The sequence below is a fragment of the Oncorhynchus masou genome, chromosome 9 (genome assembly GCF_036934945.1).
Source record: "Oncorhynchus masou masou isolate Uvic2021 chromosome 9, UVic_Omas_1.1, whole genome shotgun sequence".
In the NCBI taxonomy this organism is placed as follows: Eukaryota; Metazoa; Chordata; class Actinopteri; order Salmoniformes; family Salmonidae; genus Oncorhynchus; species Oncorhynchus masou.
The window spans coordinates 78,487,028-78,507,001 of record NC_088220.1 but is presented as its reverse complement, the minus strand read 5'-3'; the positions used below and the strand labels follow the sequence as shown (position 1 = coordinate 78,507,001).

General features: G+C 43.8%; 1 pseudogene; it reads left to right on the top strand.

The window, feature by feature from the left end:
• Positions 1 to 19,496, top strand: part of LOC135546651 (glutamate receptor 4-like) — a 196,661-nt pseudogene extending 177,165 nt beyond the window's left edge.
• The last annotated feature ends 478 nt before the right edge of the window (positions 19,497 to 19,974 follow it).

Sequence of the window (19,974 nt, the reverse complement as noted above, 5' to 3'; positions counted from 1 at the left end):
GTTAATATAGCACCAGGCCAGGGGATGGTCTGGTTAATATAGCACCATGCCAGGAATGGTCTGGTTAATATAGCACCATGCCAGGGGATGGTCTGGTTAATATAGCTCCATGCCAGGGGATGGTCTGGTTAATATAGCACAAGGCCAGGGGATGGTCTGTGTTAATATAGCTCCATGCCAGGGGATGGTCTGGTTAACATAGCTCCATGCCAGGGGATGGTCTGGTTAATATAGCTCCATGCCAGGGGAGGGTCTGGTTAATATAGCTCCATGCCAGGGATGGTCTGGTTAATATAGCACCATGCCAGGGGATGGTCTGGTTAATATAGCTCCATGCCAGGGGCAGCCTTAATTTAGAATTCAGTCCTTATAAAGTAACGTCATGTATTTTTCTTCTTGGCTTTTGGAAATAAAATATAGCTTCAGACTAAACATTACTCACTCAGTTCCAGGTTGGATGGTATTTTCAGGTTTCTGTTGTTTTCGAGAGAATTTACTGTATAGCTTTGGTAGTTGTAAACCTTCCAGGTGATTCCGTAATTCCATCCAAAATCAGGTTGTAGGTTTGGAGTTTTGATTTGGAATGAAGGTTTTGTTGTAGAGGGTAGCATCCCTGACAAAAAAAAACAAGTTTATCTAACTCTAAATCTATCTTTTTTTAAGAACATGCTGAAAAATGCAGGAGCTCATCTGCTCTCTCTCTCTCTCTCTCTCTCTACCTCAAATTTAACAAACGGAGAGATTGTTAGGGGAAATTAAAGAGTGCACTCATGCTTTGTTATCTTTTGTTCTGGTGATGATTGAATTGATGTTGAACTGATATTAAAAACTGATATTGAATTGACATTAAGTTGATGTTGAACCAATGTTAATAAATTGATGTTGAATTGGTTTGAAGGTTGATTGCTTTGACTGTGTTGCTGCTCTCACTGTGGTGCAAATGAAGCAAAGCATATTTCAACTCTGGAGTTCAACTTAGATAACCTTACTTGACTGTTTCTCTGTTTACTACACATTTCTCTTACCTCTTCTCCTTCATCCCATCTTTATTTTCCTCCTCTCCTCTCTCCCTTCCCCCCTGTCTCAGGTCTCTGTCGGGGCGTATAGTGGGTGGCGTGTGGTGGTTCTTCACTCTCATCATCATCTCGTCCTACACGGCCAACCTGGCTGCCTTCCTCACAGTGGAGAGGATGGTGTCGCCCATAGAGAGTGCTGAGGATCTGGCCAAGCAGACAGAGATCGCCTACGGAACACTGGACTCAGGCTCCACCAAGGAGTTCTTCAGGGTGAGGACACACACACACACACACACACAGACACACACACAGACACACACACACAGACACACACAGACACACACACACACACACACACACACAAGCTTGAACACACAGACACACACACACACACACACACTTGCTCGCATAAGTGTGTGTATGTGGATAGTTGGGGCCTGGCAATAGCAGACAGTGTGTGCATCTGTGTGCAGAGTTAGTATCATCAGCATAACGAGCTGGAATCTGTGGAGGGTGAAGAAGCTATTTACTCTGAGAGGGATTTACCACCATTCATTTAGTGTGTGTGTGTGTGTGTGTGCATATGCGTTTGTGAGTGTGTGAGTGAGTATGTATTTCTCCCCACTGATTTCTTAAATCAGGAAGGTAAGTTTATGATTGTCACTACATTGAAAATATGGCATTGTTTGTCCTGGCAGACAGAGAAAGACAGAGGGATAGATACAGAGAAGGAGAAAGAAGAAAAGAGGGGGAGGGAGGGAGGGTAATGGGGGGGGGGGGGTAATGGGGGGGAGAGGCTCGCTGGTCCTGACAGAAGTGCCTGACATGATTGTGGGATAGGTGTCCGTCACGCCCCAGCAAATACGGGCCAGGCACGCACACACTCACTCTCACACACTCACTCTCACACACTCACTCTCACACACTCACTCACGCACTCACACACACGCACTCACTCACACACACTCTCACACACGCACGCACTCACTCACTCACGCACTCACACACACCCACTCACTCACACACACTCTCACACACGCACTCACTCACACACACTCTCACACACGCACTCTCACACACGCACACACTCTCACACGCACACACATGCACGCACTCTCACACGCACGCACTCACACACACGCACGCACACACTCACGCACTCTCACACACGCACGCACACATGCACGCACTCTCACACGCACGCACTCACGCACTCTCACACACGCACACACACATGCACGCACTCTCACACGCACGCACTCACACACGCACGCACACACTCACGCACTCTCACACACGCACGCACACATGCACGCACTCTCACACACGCACTCACGCACTCTCACACACGCACGCACACACTCACGCACTCTCACACACGCACGCACACACTCACGCACTCTCACACACGCACGCACACACGCACGCACTCACACACGCACGCACGCACTCTCACACTCACACACACACATACGCACGCACTCTCACACACACACTGGCATCTCCACTCCAGACTGTGGCCCATTGGCTAAGGCTGAGGCTTATCGTGTCCTAAAGGAGACAGGGAAGAACACTTCATAACGGAGAGAGAGAGAACAAAGACAGGATAAAAACAAGGGAGTAACAAGACGGTTGTGGAGAATGACAGGTTGTTCCCCAGCTAGTTATTTTCATTCCTCACAACACCCATTACACACACACACACACACACACACACACACACACACACACACACACACACACACACACACACACACACACACACACACACACACACACACACACACACACCAAGGTCAAGCATAAAGGTGTGTGTATAACAGGGTCTGTTTAGAGACAGAGACAGTAGCACCAGTTGATACAGCTATAACACACTCATAGACAGACTCACGTCCTACAATAACACACTATCCACTAGCAGTTGGTTTCCTGCTTTTTCTCATTTCCACACTGCTTAGATCATTTCTCATTCTTTCACTACATTCTAATGAATTGCCCTGTGAAGAGCATCTGCAGACGACTCTACATATTTCAGGACCAGTGATCATTGCAGCTGTGAGGACATGTACCAATAATTCAGCTTTACACATAAGATGAATGGATGAATGGATGAATGGATTAATAACTAACCCTAACCTTTAACCTCTTCTCTTTACCCTTCCTTCTCTCAGAGGTCAAAGATTGCGGTATATGAGAAGATGTGGTCCTATATGAAGTCTGCTGAACCCTCTGTCTTCGCTAAGACCACAGCGGAGGGCGTAGCTCGCGTCCGCAAGTCCAAAGGGAAGTACGCTTTCCTCCTGGAGTCCACCATGAATGAGTACACGGAACAACGCAAGCCCTGCGACACCATGAAGGTTGGAGGCAACCTGGACTCCAAGGGATATGGCATCGCCACACCTAAAGGCTCACAGCTAAGGTGGGTGGAGTAGTATAACGATGGTCGTCCCCAACTCAACTGTTGTTATGGTATTCCACCTACCCTGGTGTGCCTTTTATATGGATCACTATTGTCTTAGTCTGGTCTGTCTGTTGCCTTTTCTCTTTCTGTCTCACTCTCTCGTTAGTTTCTCTTTCTTATTTCTTCCTTTCTCTCTCTCTTTCTCACACATTAGTTTCTATCTCTCCCTCTCTCTCTTTCTTTCTCTCTCTCTCTCTCGTTAGTTTCTTTTTATCCCCCTCTCTCTCGTTTCTCCCTCTCTCGTTAGTTTCTTTTTATCCCCCTCTCTCTCGTTTCTCTCTCTCTCGTTAGTTTCTTTTTATCCCCCTCTCTCTCTCTCGTTAGTTTCTTTTTATCCACCTCTCTCTCGTTTCTCTCTCTCTCGTTAGTTTCTTTTTATCCCCCTCTCTCTCGTTTCTCCCTCTCTCGTTAGTTTCTTTTTATCCCCCTCTCTCTCGTTTCTCTCTCTCTCGTTAGTTTCTTTTTATCCCCCTCTCTCTCGTTTCTCCCTCTCTCGTTAGTTTCTTTTTATCCCCCTCTCTCTCGTTTCTCTCTCTCGTTAGTTTCTTTTTATCCCACCTCTCTCTCGTTTCTCTCTCTCTCGTTAGTTTCTTTTTATCCCCCTCTCTCTCTCGTTTCTCTCTCTCTCGTTAGTTTCTTTTTATCCCCCTCTCTCTCGTTTCTCTCTCTCTCGTTAGTTTCTTTTTATCCCCCTCTCTCTCGTTTCTCTCTCTCTCGTTAGTTTCTTTTTATCCCACCTCTCTCTCGTTTCTCTCTCTCTCGTTAGTTTCTTTTCATCCCCCTCTCTCTCTCGTTTCTCTCTCTCTCGTTAGTTTCTTTTTATCCCCCTCTCTCTCGTTTCTCTCTCTCTCGTTAGTTTCTTTTTATCCCCCTCTCTCTCGTTTCTCTCTCTCTCGTTAGTTTCTTTTTATCCCCCTCTCTCTCGTTTCTCTCTCTCTCGTTAGTTTCTTTTTATCCCCCTCTCTCTCGTTTCTCTCTCTCTCGTTAGTTTCTTTTTATCCCCCTCTCTCTCGTTTCTCTCTCTCTCGTTAGTTTCTTTTTATCCCCCTCTCTCTCGTTTCTCTCTCTCTCGTTAGTTTCTTTTTATCCCACCTCTCTCTCGTTTCTCTCTCTCTCGTTAGTTTCTTTTTATCCCACCTCTCTCTCGTTTCTCTCTCTCTCGTTAGTTTCTTTTTATCCCCCTCTCTCTCGTTTCTCTCTCTCTCTCTCGTTAGTTTCTTTTTATCCCCCTCTCTCGTTAGTTTCTTTTTATCCCCCTCTCTCTCGTTTCTCACTCTCTCGTTAGTTTCTTTTTATCCCCCTCTCTCTCTCTTTCTCACGCATTAGTTTCTATCTCTCCCTCTCTCTCTTTCTTTCTCTCTCTCTCTCTCGTTAGTTTATTTTTATCCCCCTCTCTCTCGTTTCTCTCTCTCTCTCTCATTAGTTTCTTTCCCTCCCTCCCTCCCTCCCTCCCTCCCTCCCTCCCTCCCTCCCTCCCTCCCTCCCTCCCTCCCTCCCTCCCTCCCTCCCTCCCTCCCTCCCTCCCTCCCTCTTTCTCTCTCTCTATTTCCCTATGTCTATGTTGTGTTGAGTTCTTTAGTGCCTGTTAGCTCCATTGTTCTGTTGTATTGCTGTCTGTCCGTCTCTTCGTCCATCCGTCTCTCTGTCCATTGTTCTTTCACTCACTTTCTCTCTTCATAGGGCCACCGATCAGGTAATCTGTCTACTCGTTTGTCATCTTGACTGTCTCGTTTCTTCATTCTCAGATATAGAGTGTAATGTAGATACTATCTGTTTTTGTACTGAGGCTGATTGTGAATGAAATTACTTACGGTGATGCCGTGGGGAGGGGCGTAGCACCGTGGCGTTGCCATGACTCCCAGAGCCACCCGGGGGAATTTATAGACACACAGGAAACAAGGTGTTGAAGGGCCTGGCCAACGGGGGGAACAAAAATCTGAAAACTATAACATTATTTCATAACACCCCAAAAACCAGATCATTTCAATGAAATCAAATCAATTAAAACAAATTATCACGATCCAATTAATTGATGATTCCCTGAAACATGATCCATAAATTAGTTTGTGTGTGTGTGTGTTTGGACCAAGAGCAGTCCCATATATAGCAGCAGGAATACTGACACCCTTTCTATAACTTTTCCTATAACTTCCCCCTGTGCACCGTGCAAAGAAGTCCTCTCACTCCCCTACCCCTTTACAAGGGTTCCTTTTCCACTGAGATAAATGAAGGTTTTCTGTTTCCGAGGGAAAAGTGACAGCCAGTGGACGATAGTCCCCACCTGGCCTGTCACTATTCTGGGACTATCGACTGCTGTCTATGGCTTCTCCTGATCATGGGGAAACCTACCGGGACCATGCACGTGGACAGGAGAGCGCACGTCAGGCGAGAGCCCCTGCTCGCGGCAAGCCATTCAAAGCCCTGATTTGATATGATGATGATGATGATGATGATGATGAATCTTATTATTAGTTGTAAGATATGTAGTTTAAACTATATGTTGGTAATTCATATGATAATATACAGTGGGGCAAAAAAGTATTTAGTCAGCCACCAATTGTGCAAGTTCTCCCACTTAAAAAGATGACAGAGGCCTGTAATTTTCATCATAGGTACACTTCAACTATGACAGACAAAATGAGGAAAAAAATCCAGAAAATCACATCGTAGGATTTTTAATGAATTTGTTTGCAAATTATGGTGGAAAATAAGTATTTGGTCAATAACAAAAATTTATCTCAATACTTTGTTATATACCCTTTGTTGACAATGACAGAGGTCAAATGTTTTCTGTAAGTCTTCACAAGGTTTTCACACACTGTTGCTGGTATTTTGGCCCATTCCTCCATGCAGATCTCCTCTAGAGCAGTGATGTTTTGGGGCTGTTGCTGGGCAACACGTGCTTTCAACTCCCTCCAAAGATTTTCTATGGGGTTGAGATCTGGAGACTGGCTAGGCCACTCCAGGACCTTGAAATGATTCTTATGAAGCCACTCCTTCATTGCCCGGGCGGTGTGTTTGGGATCATTGTCATGCTGAAAGACCCAGCCATGTTTCATCTTCAATGCCCTTGCTGATGGAAGGAGGTTTTTACTCAAAATCTCACGAAACATGGCCCCATTCATTCTTTCCTTTACATGGACAGTCGTCCTGGTCCCTTTGCAGAAAAACAGCCCCAATGCATGATGTTTCCACCCCCATGCTTCACAGTAGGTATGGTGTTCTTTGGATGCAACTCAGCATTCTTTGTCCTCCAAACACGACGAGTTGAGTTTTTACCAAAAATGTATATTTTGGTTTCATCTGACCATATGACATTCTCCCAATCTTCTTCTGGATCATCCAAATGCTCTCTAGCAAACTTCAGATGGGCCTGGACATGTACTGGCTTAAGCAGGGGGACACGTCTGGCACTGCAGGATTTCAATCCCTAGCGGCGTAGTGTGTTACTGATGGTAGGCTTTGTTACTTTGGTCCCAGCTCTCTGCAGGTCATTCACTAGGTCCCCCCGTGTTGTTCTGGGATTTTTGCTCACCGTTCTTGTGATCATTTTGACCCCACCGGGTGAGATCTTGCATGGAGCCCCAGATCGAGGGAGATTAACAGTGGGCTTGTATGTCTTCCATTTCCTAATAATTGCTCCCACAGTTGATTTCTTCAAACCAAGCTGCTTACCTATTGCAGATTCAGTCTTCCCAGCCTGGTGCAGGTCTACAATTTTGTTTCTGGTGTCCTTTGACAGCTCTTTGGTCTTGGCCATAGTGGAGTTTGGAATGTGACTGTTTGAGGTTGTGGATAGGTGTCTTTTATACTGATAACAAGTTCAAACAGGTGCCATTAATACAGGTAACGAGTGGAGGACAGAGGAGCCTCTTAAAGAAGAAGTTACAGGTCTGTGAGAGCCAGAAATCTTGCTTGTTTGTAGGTGACCAAATACTTATTTTCCACCATAATTTGCAAACAAATTCATTAAAAATCCTACGATGTGATTTTCTGGATCTTTTTTCCTCATTTCGTCTGTCATAGTTGAAGTGTACCTATGACGAAAATTACAGGCCTCTCTCATCTTTTGAAGTGGGAGAACTTGCACAATTGGTGGCTGACAATACTTTTTTGCCCCACTGTATGTTGCTTAAATAATTCAAATGATTTTCCATGTTTGGAAAGCCTTATTCCTTTCCCCCTTTCTTTCTTATGATGGTGATATTTTCCATGGCTTGCAGCACACCTCGGAGAACTCTCTCTCTCTCTCTAGCCTCTGAGCCATGGGGCAGCTCAGTGTACAATACCACAATAATGACTGTCTGTCTGTCTGACTCTGTCTGTCTGTCCATACCAGACACACTTGCACTTGCACTTGCACACACACACACACACACACACACACACACACACACACACACACACACACACACACACACACACACACACACACACACACACACACACACACGCACACACGCATACGCATGCACACACCCACAGTGCAAGTGCAAGTGTGTGCTATTTTAGCCTACGGCCCGTTTTTAGAGGTCGTTTCCCCTCAGGGGTGTGAGGTAGAGAGCTGCCGGGGATTAGGACGGGAGCGGCAGGTACCAGAACACCAGCAGCAGGGTATTAGCTCTGTGTCAGCAGGGGACTGAGATAGGCTTTAACACAACATTTAACCAGGGCTACACCACTCCCCTTTACTTGCCATGATGCACATCATTCAGAAAATAGCCTGGTATTGGTGGACTGAATGAAAGGGGTTTGGGCTATTTGCCTCTGTTGGCTCTCCCTATAGGCTCTATATGTTAAAAGGGTGGGCATTCAATGTTGCAAAGATATCTCTACAATAAAGTGGAATGTAAAAGTTGGAAAAGAGAGAGAATGAGAAAGAGAGAGGGTTGTCTGGAGGTTTGTACATGTCCACTAATCTGATGCCTTCCAACCAATCACCGGCGTTCCTTTTTCCTCATCCCATTGGCTCATCATTGGCTGATACTCCATCCCTCCTCTGACCAACTATGTTTTATCCCTCTGAAGAAATGCGGTCAACCTGGCCGTGTTAAAACTCAACGAGCAGGGCCTGTTGGACAAATTGAAAAATAAATGGTGGTACGACAAGGGAGAGTGTGGCAGCGGGGGAGGGGACTCCAAGGTTAGCCTCTCTGTCTCCGAACACGGTTCGGCCGTGTTCGGGAAGTAATGCGTGCATCTGCCCCAGCCACACAGATCACTGATGAACATAACCACACACACCCCCTCCCACTTTGACTCACCCTGTAATGAAATGAGGGAGGAAAGAAGAGATAGGAGAGCAATTACTGTCAAAGCAGGAATATTGGCCCTCTAGTGGATGCTCTGGAGAGAGGAGTCTAGACTAGAACCCTGTAGTGGATGCTCTGGAGAGAGGAGTCTAGACTAGAACCCTGTAGTGGATGCTCTGGAGAGAGGAGTGTGGACCAGAACCCTGTAGTGGATGCTCTGGAGAGAGGAGTCTAGACCAGAACCCTGTAGTGGATGCTCTGGAGAGAGGAGTGTGGACCAGAACCCTGTAGTGGATGCTCTGGAGAGAGGAGTCTAGACCAGAACCCTGTAGTGGATGCTCTGGAGAGAGGAGTGTGGACCAGAACCCTGTAGTGGATGCCCTGGAGAGAGGAGTCTAGACCAGAACACTGTAGTGGATGCTCTGGAGAGAGGAGTGTGGACCAGAACCCTGTAGTGGATGCTCTGGAGAGAGGAGTCTAGACCAGAACCCTGTAGTGGATGCTCTGGAGAGAGGAGTCTAGACCAGAACCCTGTAGTGGATGCTCTGGAGAGAGGAGTCTAGACCAGAACCCTGTAGTGGATGCTCTGGAGAGAGGAGTGTGGACCAGAACCCTGTAGTGGATGCTCTGGAGAGAGGAGTCTAGACCAGAACCCTGTAGTGGGTGCTCTGGAGAGAGGAGTCTAGACCAGAACCCTGTAGTGGATGCTCTGGAGAGAGGAGTGTGGACCAGAACCCTGTAGTGGATGCTCTGGAGAGAGGAGTCTAGACCAGAACCCTGTAGTGGATGCTCTGGAGAGAGGAGTCTAGACCAGAACCCTGTAGTGGATGCTCTGGAGAGAGGAGTGTGGACCAGAACCCTGTAGTGGATGCTCTGGAGAGAGGCGTGTGGACCAGAACTCTGTAGTGGATGCTCTGGAGAGAGGAGTGTGGACCAGAACCCTGTAGTGGATGCTCTGTAGAGAGGAGTGTGGACCAGAACCCTGTAGTGGATGCTCTGGAGAGAGGAGTGTGGACCAGAACCCTGTAGTGGATGCTCTGGAGAGAGGACTGTGGACCAGAAGGCTGTCAGAACATAAAGCAGGGTTCCCCAACTGACCCGCGTGTGGTTTTATTTGAGAAAAAAAAAATCAGGAAATCAGATCCAAGTGATTTTAATTTAGTAAATTTGTTCCCAAGTATTCCCACACATACAGTATGGGTTTGTATGCAAATTGGAACGGCGTTCTTCGTTTGTTGAATGAGAGTCGGACCGAAATGCAGCGTGGTGGTTACTCATGTCTTTAACGAAGAAAAAACGGAATAACATGAAATAACTAATAAATACAAAAACAACAAACGGAACGTGAAACCTATTACAGCCTATCTGGTGAACACTACACAGAGACAGGAACAATCACCCACGAAATACACAGTGAAACCCAGGCTACCTAAATACGGTTCCCCATCAGAGACAACAAGAATCACCTGACTCTGATTGAGAACCGCCTCAGGCAGCCAAACCTAAACTAAACACACCCCTAATCAACCACAATCCCAATGCCTACAAAAACCCCAATATGACAACACAATAACATAAACCCATGTCACACCCTGGCCTGACCAACTAATTAACTAAAACACAAAATACTAAGACCAAGGCGTGACACAAATAATAATAATTAATACTACTTGATTGGATTTATATGGCACTTTTCTACCAACTGAAATACTTAAAGCGCTTTACATAGTTGGGGGAAACTTACCTTATTCACCATTAATGTGTAGCACCCACCTCAGTGATGCACAGCGACCATTTTTTGTGGCAAAACTTTCACCACACATCAGCTATCAGGTGGAGAGGTGAGGAGTGATATATGCCAATTAGGAATGAAGGGGATGATGGAATGTGGCCAGGTTGGGAATTTAGCCATGACACCGGGGCGAACAGCCCTTCTCTTACAATAACCACCACGGGATTTTGAACGACCACAAAGACTCAAGACACCCGTTTTAACGTCCCATCCAGAAAACGGCACCCTACGCAGGACAATGTTCCCAAATGTAATCAAGGTTTGAAATGATTATGGTTTAGAGAAATAGTATATCTGTTTAGGCTTCTTGTGGTCAATTTGCAGTATAAAAATATTTTTATTATGTTCCGGCCCCCTGACCATCTGCTCAAGAAAAAATGAGCCCGAGGCTGAATCTAGTTGATGATCCCCGACGTAGAGGGAGAGATAGAGAGGAAGGATGGCGGGATGAACTCGAGCGATGATATACTTTATGTTTTGATTTACTTTATTGTTTGGTGCCTTTTAGATTAATTTTCATATCTCTTACCCAGGTCTTTGGGCAGTAAATTGCCCCATGTAGTTCCCTCTCTCCTAGTGTGAGTAGGCCATGCCAATAGTCCTGTGTTCACAGTAATTGCCTCTGCTTGTGTAGCGCCGGCTGGGGCAGTATGGGCACGTTACCTGAAGTGATGCAGGGGGGTCCCACTCATATGTCTGTAGCTCGCTTAGCCCCCCTCAGCCCCCCAACGAGCATACACACATGTACTCAGTGGGACCCAGACTGGGTCACTTTTACCAAGCAGTACCATTTATGTGACAGTTCTGACTGTATGTGACCTAATAACATAAAATAACATGACCTATGATGTTATTTATGTTATTTTTACACGCCAAGAACCCCGGTAAACCTTGCGGTTTTGAAACTGAGTGAAGCAGGCGTCTTAGACAAACTGAAAAACAAATGGTGGTACGATAAGGGCGAGTGTGGACCCAAGGACTCGGGAAGTAAGGTCAGTCTCACGGGCAGAGTGGGGGACCAAACACCCTCACTGTGTGACAGACAGGCACGACTCTAGATTAGCCTGGAGACTAGGATTAGCATTAGGTTTAGCATCAGTTACATTTTGATATAATCTAATAATAATATTTGATTGATTACTGTTGAATAGATCTTTCTAGCTCTATCACTGTTAGTATTCTGCCTATGCCACATCTGCCTGTATAATGTGATTATGGCCTTCATAATAATGGCCTTACTCTCAGAACTCTTACTCTGGGTAAAAGACAAGTCAAAGAGTGGAGAGGTTCTTTGAAACATCACAAGTCTTATAAAACTACAGATAATCTTAGAACATGTATGTTTTCTTTAAAAGAACACTAGAGAGATTCTTAGAACACTAGAGAGATTCTTAGAACATGTATGTTTTCTTTAAAAGAACACTAGAGAGATTCTTAGAACACTAGAGAGATTCTTAGAACATGTATGTTTTCTTTAGAAGAACACCAGAGAGATTCTTAGAACAAGTAAGTTGTCTTTAGAACACTAGAGAGATTCTTAGAACATGTAAGTTGTCTTTAGAACACCAGAGATATTCTTAGAACATGTAAGTTGTCTTTAGAACACTAGAGAGATTCTTAGAACATGTAAGATGTCTTTAGAAGAACACTAGAGAGATTCTTAGAACATGTAAGTTGTCTTTAGAACACTAGAGAGATTCTTAGAACATGTAAGATGTCTTTAGAAGAACACTAGAGAGATTCTTAGAACATCAGATAACTTCTAAGAATGCCAGTGAAGTTCTTAAAATACCGGGGACCTTTACCAAGACTTTCTGAATAGAATACTTTATCATCACTCATCCAAAAGCCTGACTAATACGATGACTGAATGTACTTTAATTGGTATGATGTACTAGTCATCCTCAACTTAATACTTGTAGCAATATTAAAATGTTTATTTACTTAAATTGTAGTCATGCATTAGTAGTAGATATGCAGTTGATGTAGTACTACTGTCATGAATTATATGCACTTGTAGATAATACGCTTCAATGATGGTAGTAGTAGAAGTGCTTCCCGTAGTAGACTAGTCACAGTAGTGGTAGGTGCTGTAGTTGTTTGTAGAAGTAGACGTTATTGTGCTGAAAACTAAATAACTAAGCTGCCTGTTCTGTGTCTCACTAGCTCCACTGTCTCTCTCTCTCTGACCCCTGTGCTCTCCGTCCCCCCTCCCAGGACAAGTCCTCCCAGGCCCTGAGCCTGAGCAACGTGGCTGGGGTCTTCTACATCCTGGTGGGGGGTCTGGGCCTAGCCATGCTGGTGGCCCTGGTCGAGTTCTGCTACAAGTCGCGTGCCGAGGCCAAGCGCATGAAGGTGGACCTTAGCCCCCCTCACTGCCCCAGCCCCTCTCCCAGCACCCAGAATTTAGCCACTTATAGAGAGGGGTACAACGTATACGGCTCCGAGGGGGTCAAGATATAGGGGTAGGACTTAGGGCCTCCTATAGGTGGGCTGGTGTGAAGTTTCTTGTGCGTGTAGCCTCTAGCAACAGCAGACCAGTGTTGTTGTGACTGTGGTGAAGCATTGTGGAACCAATGTGCTTTTGTTTTTTCCTTTATTTTCCTGTTGTGACAGCTTCTTATGTTTCAGTTTTTGTTTGTTTTTCTGATTGATTGATGTGTAGCGCTTCACCCCAGAGCACTCTGGGGGCAGGTGGCAGATTGGTTCCATCGTCTTTGGCTGCAGATGATGATGAGGATGTTCTACACCTGCATTCTGTCCATACTCAGTACACTACACATACAGCACATAAGACATAGAGCATTGGTGCACATCTCCTGTCCTCAAGGCCTGCACTGTCTGCTGGTTTTAACACTGTTCTAACAAGTGACTGATTTAGACCTTGGTAAGCAGGTGTATGGACCATCTCTCTATTCAATCAATTGATTGACCAGTTAGGTACTAAGGAGAACAGAAAACCAGCAGGACTGCTTCATTGGAGGACTGGAGTTTTACAGACAAGTTAAGCCCCCTGTCAGAGTTCTAGAACTGTAGATGCCCAAAAATCCCGAATGAGGTAGTTAGAAAAGAATCCTCTCAAATCAACCAAACACTTTATAGAGGATGTCTGCTTAGTGATGTTAACCCTAAAAGCGACATATTTTTTTACTTACATTTTTTACTTCAAATTGGTAATTATTGCAGTGACACTGTCTGTATAGCAGTAAAAAAAAACATTAACCTTTTATTAACCTTTTGTAACAGAAGTAAATGGTTTAAATTCCCCAAAATAAGCATATATATATATTTTCAAAGCACAGATATATACTCAAATTTGATGTTTCAAAATATGTTTTTTGTATGTAAAAAAAATAATCATATTTACAAAAAAAATACATTTCATCCATAGCCACTTATTTTGAAAGAAATTATGTTATTCATTCAAAGTGTTGTGTTTCTGTAATACTCAGTGTCTGAGAAATTGGCGGTTGAGCTAATCTGACATACTGGTGCGACCTAAGATGGCCACCGATATGGGCAATATAGGCACTAGTGCAATCAGACTTTTAGTTCCAATTGTATCTGAAAGATGAGACTCTCACCTGGAATAGAGACATTGACTGCAAGCTAAATGTTGTATTTACATTTGTGAGGGATTTTGTTGTTGTAGTAGCTACCACTCCCACTAGGGGCCAAATCTGGGGTGTCTCCATATCTACTGTATATCTCTTCAGGGTACATACATCTACCTATGTGCAAAATGTGGTGCTTTATCACAAAATGTACAATTGAGTTCACATTTTTACCACTAGTATACAAACGAGAGATTATTTTTCATTCTTCCATATTAACACAGAAATGGTAAATTGAGCTTTGCTATTGTCTAACCAGTTGCTTGACAAAATCACAACATTTTTAAAGGATCAAAAAAGGGATTCGAAAATATGACATTTTTGGCCCCTTTTGGTGCTTTTAGGGTTAACGCAAAATAGATAAACAGAACATTCCCTAAATGAAACATTAGGAACGTTGTATATCAATGAGTAGTCTGTTCCTATAAAGTGTTGCCCATGACTAAACAGGAGTCAGTCAGTCTCTCTCTATAATTCAAAATCTGTGAAACACCCCTCACTTCACCTCTCACCTCACTGTACAAGACCTCACCTTACTGTACAAGACCTCACCTTACTGTAAAAAAACTCACTTTACAAAACCTCACCTTACAAAACCTCACCTTACAGTCGTGGCCAAAAGTTTTGAGAATGACAAATATAAATGTCCACAAAGTTTGCTGCTTCAGTGTCTTCAGATATTTTTGTCAGATGATACTATGGAATACTGAAGTATAAATACAAGCATTTCATAAGTGTCAAAGGCTTTTATTGACAATTACATGAAGTTGATGCAAAGAGTCAATATTTGCAGTGTTGACCCTTCTTTTTCAAGACCTCTACAATCCGCCCTGGCATTCTGTCAATTAACTTCTGGGCCACATCCTGACTGATGGCAGCCCATTCTTGCATAATCAATGCTTGGAGTATGTCATAATTGGTGGGGTTTTGTTTGTCCACCCGCCTCTTGAGGATTGACCACAAGTTCTCAATGGGATTAAGGTCTGAAGAGTTTCCTGGCCATGGACACAAAAAAATTATATTTTGTTCCCCGAGCCACTTAGTTATCACTTTCGCCTTGTGCTGGAAAAGGCATTGTTCGTCACCAAACTGTTCCTGGATGGTTGGGAGAAGTTGTTCTCTGAGGATGTGTTGGTACCATCCATTCTTTATTCATGGATGTGTTCTTAGGCAAAATTGTGAGCCCACTCCCTTGGCTGAGAAGCAACCCCACACATGAATGGTCTCAGGATGTTTTACTGTTGGCATGACACAGGACTGATGGTAGCGCTCACCTTGTCTTCTCCGGACAAGCTTTTTTCTGGATGCCCCAAACAATAGGAAAGGGGATTCATCAAAGAAAATGACTTTACCCCAGTCCTCATCAGTCCAATCCCAGTACCTTTTGTAGAATATCAGTCTGTCTCTGATGTTTTTCCTGGAGAGAAGTGTCTTCTTTGCTGCCCTTCTTGACACCAGGCCATCCTCCAAAAGTCTTTGCCTCACTGTGCGTGCAGATGCACTCACACCTGCCTGCTGCCATTCCTGAGCAAGCTCTGTACTGGTGGTGCCCCGATCCCGCAGCTGAATCAACTTTAGGAGACGGTCCTGGCGCTTGCTGGACTTTCTTGGGCGCCCTGAAGCCTTCTTCACAACAATTGAACCGCTCTCCTTAAAGTTCTTGATGATCCGATAAATGGTTGATTTAGGTGCAATCTTACTGGCAGCAATATCCTTGCCTGTGAAGCCCTTTTTTTTGCAAAGCAATGATGACGGCACGTGTGTCCTTGCAGGTAACCATGATTGTCAATGATTCCAACCACCACCCTCCTTTTGAAGCTTCCAGTTTGTTATTCGAACTCAATCAGCATAACAGAGTGATCTCCAGCCTTGTCCTTTTCGACACTCACAACTGTGTTAACAAGAGAATCACTGACATGATCTCAGCTGGTCCTTTTGTGGCGGGTCTGAAATGCAGTGGAATTGTTTTTTGGGGGGGATTCAGTTCATTTGCATGGCAAAGAGGGACTTTGCAATTAATTGCAATTCATCTGATCACTCTTCATAACATTCTGTAGTATATGCAAATTGCCATCATACAAATTGAGGCAGCAGACTTTGTGAAAATTAATATTTGTATCATTCTCAAAACTTTCGGCCACAACTTTACTGTACAAAACCTCACCTTACTTTACAAATCCTAAATTCACAAAACCTCACCTTCCATGTTTTTCAAACCAAGACCCCAGAAATGCATGGTCACCTTGAAATGCAGATGTCTCACAAAAACGTATTTGAAACGTATCTTGAGCATCTGTGTGTTTGTTTTTGCCTGCTTTTTTTATACAATGCTATTTTAAGTAGTCATATACAGGTAACAGCCAAAATAAAGGAAACACCAACATAAAGTGTCTTAATAGGGCTTGAGGTCACTACGAGCCACCAGAACAACTTTAATGCATCTTGGCAAAGATTCTACAAGTGTCTGGAACTCTATTGGAGGGATGCAACACCATTCTTCTACAATAAATGACATAATGTGGTATTTTGTTGATGGAAGACTGTCTCAGGCGCCACTCCAGAATCTCCCACAAGTGTTCAATTGTGTTGAGATCTGGTGACTGAGACACACACACACCTTAATGAGACCAGTCTTCCAATGTCACTGAGATCTCTTCTAGCCATAGTACTGGGCACTTTTATACATGACTATAAGCATGATGTAATGTTAACTGCTTAATTAACTCAGGAATCACCTGCTTTCATTATACTTTGTATCCCTCATTTACCCACGTTTTCCCTTTATTTTGGCAGTTACCTGTATGGTCCAATTCTGTGTGTGTGTGTGTGTGTGTGTGTGTGTGTGTGTGTGTGTGTATTAATTCATGCTTATGAGCATATGAACATGTATTTGTGTGTTCCTATGTTTTGACAATGAATTATGTATATGATTCATTAGGTTCCTATTACAAAAACTCACAACTGTTTCTTTCTTTCTATTTCCTCTTTTCCCATTGCCCCTCCCTCTCTAATCACCCTGTCATCCTCCCCTGGCTCTTCCCCTCCAGCTGCCCTTCACAGAAGCTATGAGGAACAAGGCTCGGCTGTCAATCACGGGCAGTGTGGGTGAGAATGGGCGTGTCTTAACACCGGACTGCCCTAAGGCCGTCCATGCTGGCCACTCCCTCAGACACCCAGGGGTTACCCTACCATCGGGCCTACCCTGAAAACCAAAAACACACACTGTGCCTTAACCACACACACGGCTACGTCATTACCACCCCGACGCCACACACAGAGACAGACCAGAGACCGCCAGCAAGCTAACAGCAACAACAGGGAGAGAGGAGGGACAAATATGATGATCACCATCACACTAAAATCCTAATTTGAGCTCCATGAAACAAGGACAACAAGGTGACAAACTAACAGTTAGCACACTGACGACGTGGAACCGAAAAGAATAACAGAGAAAGATAAAAATATGAAAATGGTGATGACGATGATGAAGACTTTGAGCACTGTCATGAGCAGGCAGACATGACTTTATCTGCTCCAATGTGATAGACTGCGTCCTCTAACAAGCCACACCCCTGATCCCCTACCAGGAAACAATGCTTTAGGACAAATCTTCATCATCTTCACTTGCCTACGAAGAATAAGCTCCAGGCGAATCACTTCTAAAGACCAGAAAACTGTAAACCTGAAAACGTTGGACTGTACAAACCTGCTCTTTCTCCATGAACTGTTCAGACGAACATGCTTTTACAACGCTTTGGTTAGCGTCTCGCAAACACAATGCAGAGATCACTGAAGTTACCGTAATAGACGAAAACTTGGATATCTCCAAACTCATATGGCTAACACGACCGTAGGATTCACAGGGGTTTGTAAAAAATGAATATAAAAAAAGAGTAATAGTTATTGAAATGATCCATAATAATGACAGTGACGCTAAATAACAACTAAGATGTATCACTTCTTTGGACGGGGAACAGAGGTAAAGCTGTACATTCTGTGAGAAGTGAAGAAAACGTATTAAAGTTCACCCCCCATATAAGGTATTGTTTTTGACCAGGGCCACATTTAGCCATCTAGAGCGCTGGTCTAAAGTAGTCCACTAAATGGGGGACAGGGTGTCACGTGAGACATGGACATGTTGTTTTCCAGTGGAGAGGGAAGGTACTGACTGTTTCAGAAGCTTGCATTTTAAACTGTTGTAAATTACTGTGTAGCAAAACTGAACTCACCTCTCTTTTTTAACCATCTTAGGTAATAATTCATTGCAATAATGAATATAAGAAAATGCCACTTGTAATTATGAATACATCTTTTTATAAATACATATTATATATAATACAAATGAATATATATATATATATACACGTCTATAGAGAGCTATAGAAAATGATATGATCACCATTGAGAGGCCATGACATATGTTCTGTTAAAGGGTGTTTTGATAATGATAATGATTATGTTCCAGTCTTTGTATGTCCTAATCCACACTGAATGTCAATCTGACACTCACAATCAAATTTACAAACAGGAACACACATTGTCACGTACACAGTGTCAACTCTTACAGAACGATCTTTGACACCACATGACATGTCCCTTTTGTTCTAGTTGTTTGTTCCCTGTTTTTATTTCGTTTTTTTTGTCCACCATTTTGAGAACATAGCCTCTGTTCGTACAATAGTCCCAGATTGTCATGTTTATTCCTGTGAAAGGGTTATTTTGTCTGGCCGTCTTCTGTTTTAATGTCCATTGCAGCTGTCTGGGTGGGCTAAGAGGAAAGGGAGAAAGAAAAAATAACTAAAATAACTAAATTCAAGTTTTTTTTCTAAGTTTAAAATGAAAGAGTTCTAACTGAACGCTGGAGTTTGGTGGCATTGACAGCAGTTGCGTGGGTAGTATTGCCTTGGCCCTGGCATTTTGAGCACTGTGTATCTCCTCTCCTCTCCCCCACTCTTCTCCTCTCCTCCCACTGACAGGGTCCTGCCTAAACTGAGTGTCAATGCACACAAAGTCACCTTGACCTAACCCTTGACATTAAACCTTTGACCTTCTCTAGCTTTGACCTTTCGACTCTTATCGGCACTGACACGACCAGTCAGTATTTAAACTCTCACTCTGAGCCCTAGTCTTTTTCTCTCTCCCTCTCTTAACCCTCTAGAGCTTACAAGATATTTAGATTGTTGTTTTAGTTTTCAATCTCCCACCAAATGAACTAACCCCAAGCAGGCACTCCTATCTGTGTATCGTTGAAGCAGACAGGCTGACTGCTGGCTGACTACTAACCACCTTAGGTTTTTCTGGGTTTAACACAATCTTTCTTTGTATTAGGTTTCTTTTTCTAGTAAAATATCAACCCCTCTTTTCTCTGTGTATTTCTTTAACCTCTATGGGATCGGTGCCCCCCCCCCCGTGGGACGGTCGAGCTAACGTAGGCTAATGTGATTGGCATGAAGTTGTAATTAACAAGAACATTTCCCAAGACACAGACATATCTGATATGGGCAGAAAGCATACATTTGTGTTAATCTAACAGCACTGTCCAATTTACAGTAGCTATTACAGCGAAAGAATACCATGCTATTGTTTGAGGAGAGTGCACAGTTATGAACTTGAAAATGTATTAATAAACCAATTAGGCACATTTGGGCAGTCTTGATACAACATTTTGTACATATATGCAATGGTTCATTGGATCAGTCTAAAACTTTGCACATACCCCGCTGCCATCGAGTAGCCAAAATCTAAATTGTGCCTGGGCTGGAATAATACATTATGGCCTTTTTCTTGCATTTCAAAGATGATGGTACAAAAAAATACAAAGAACTAATGTGTTATATTC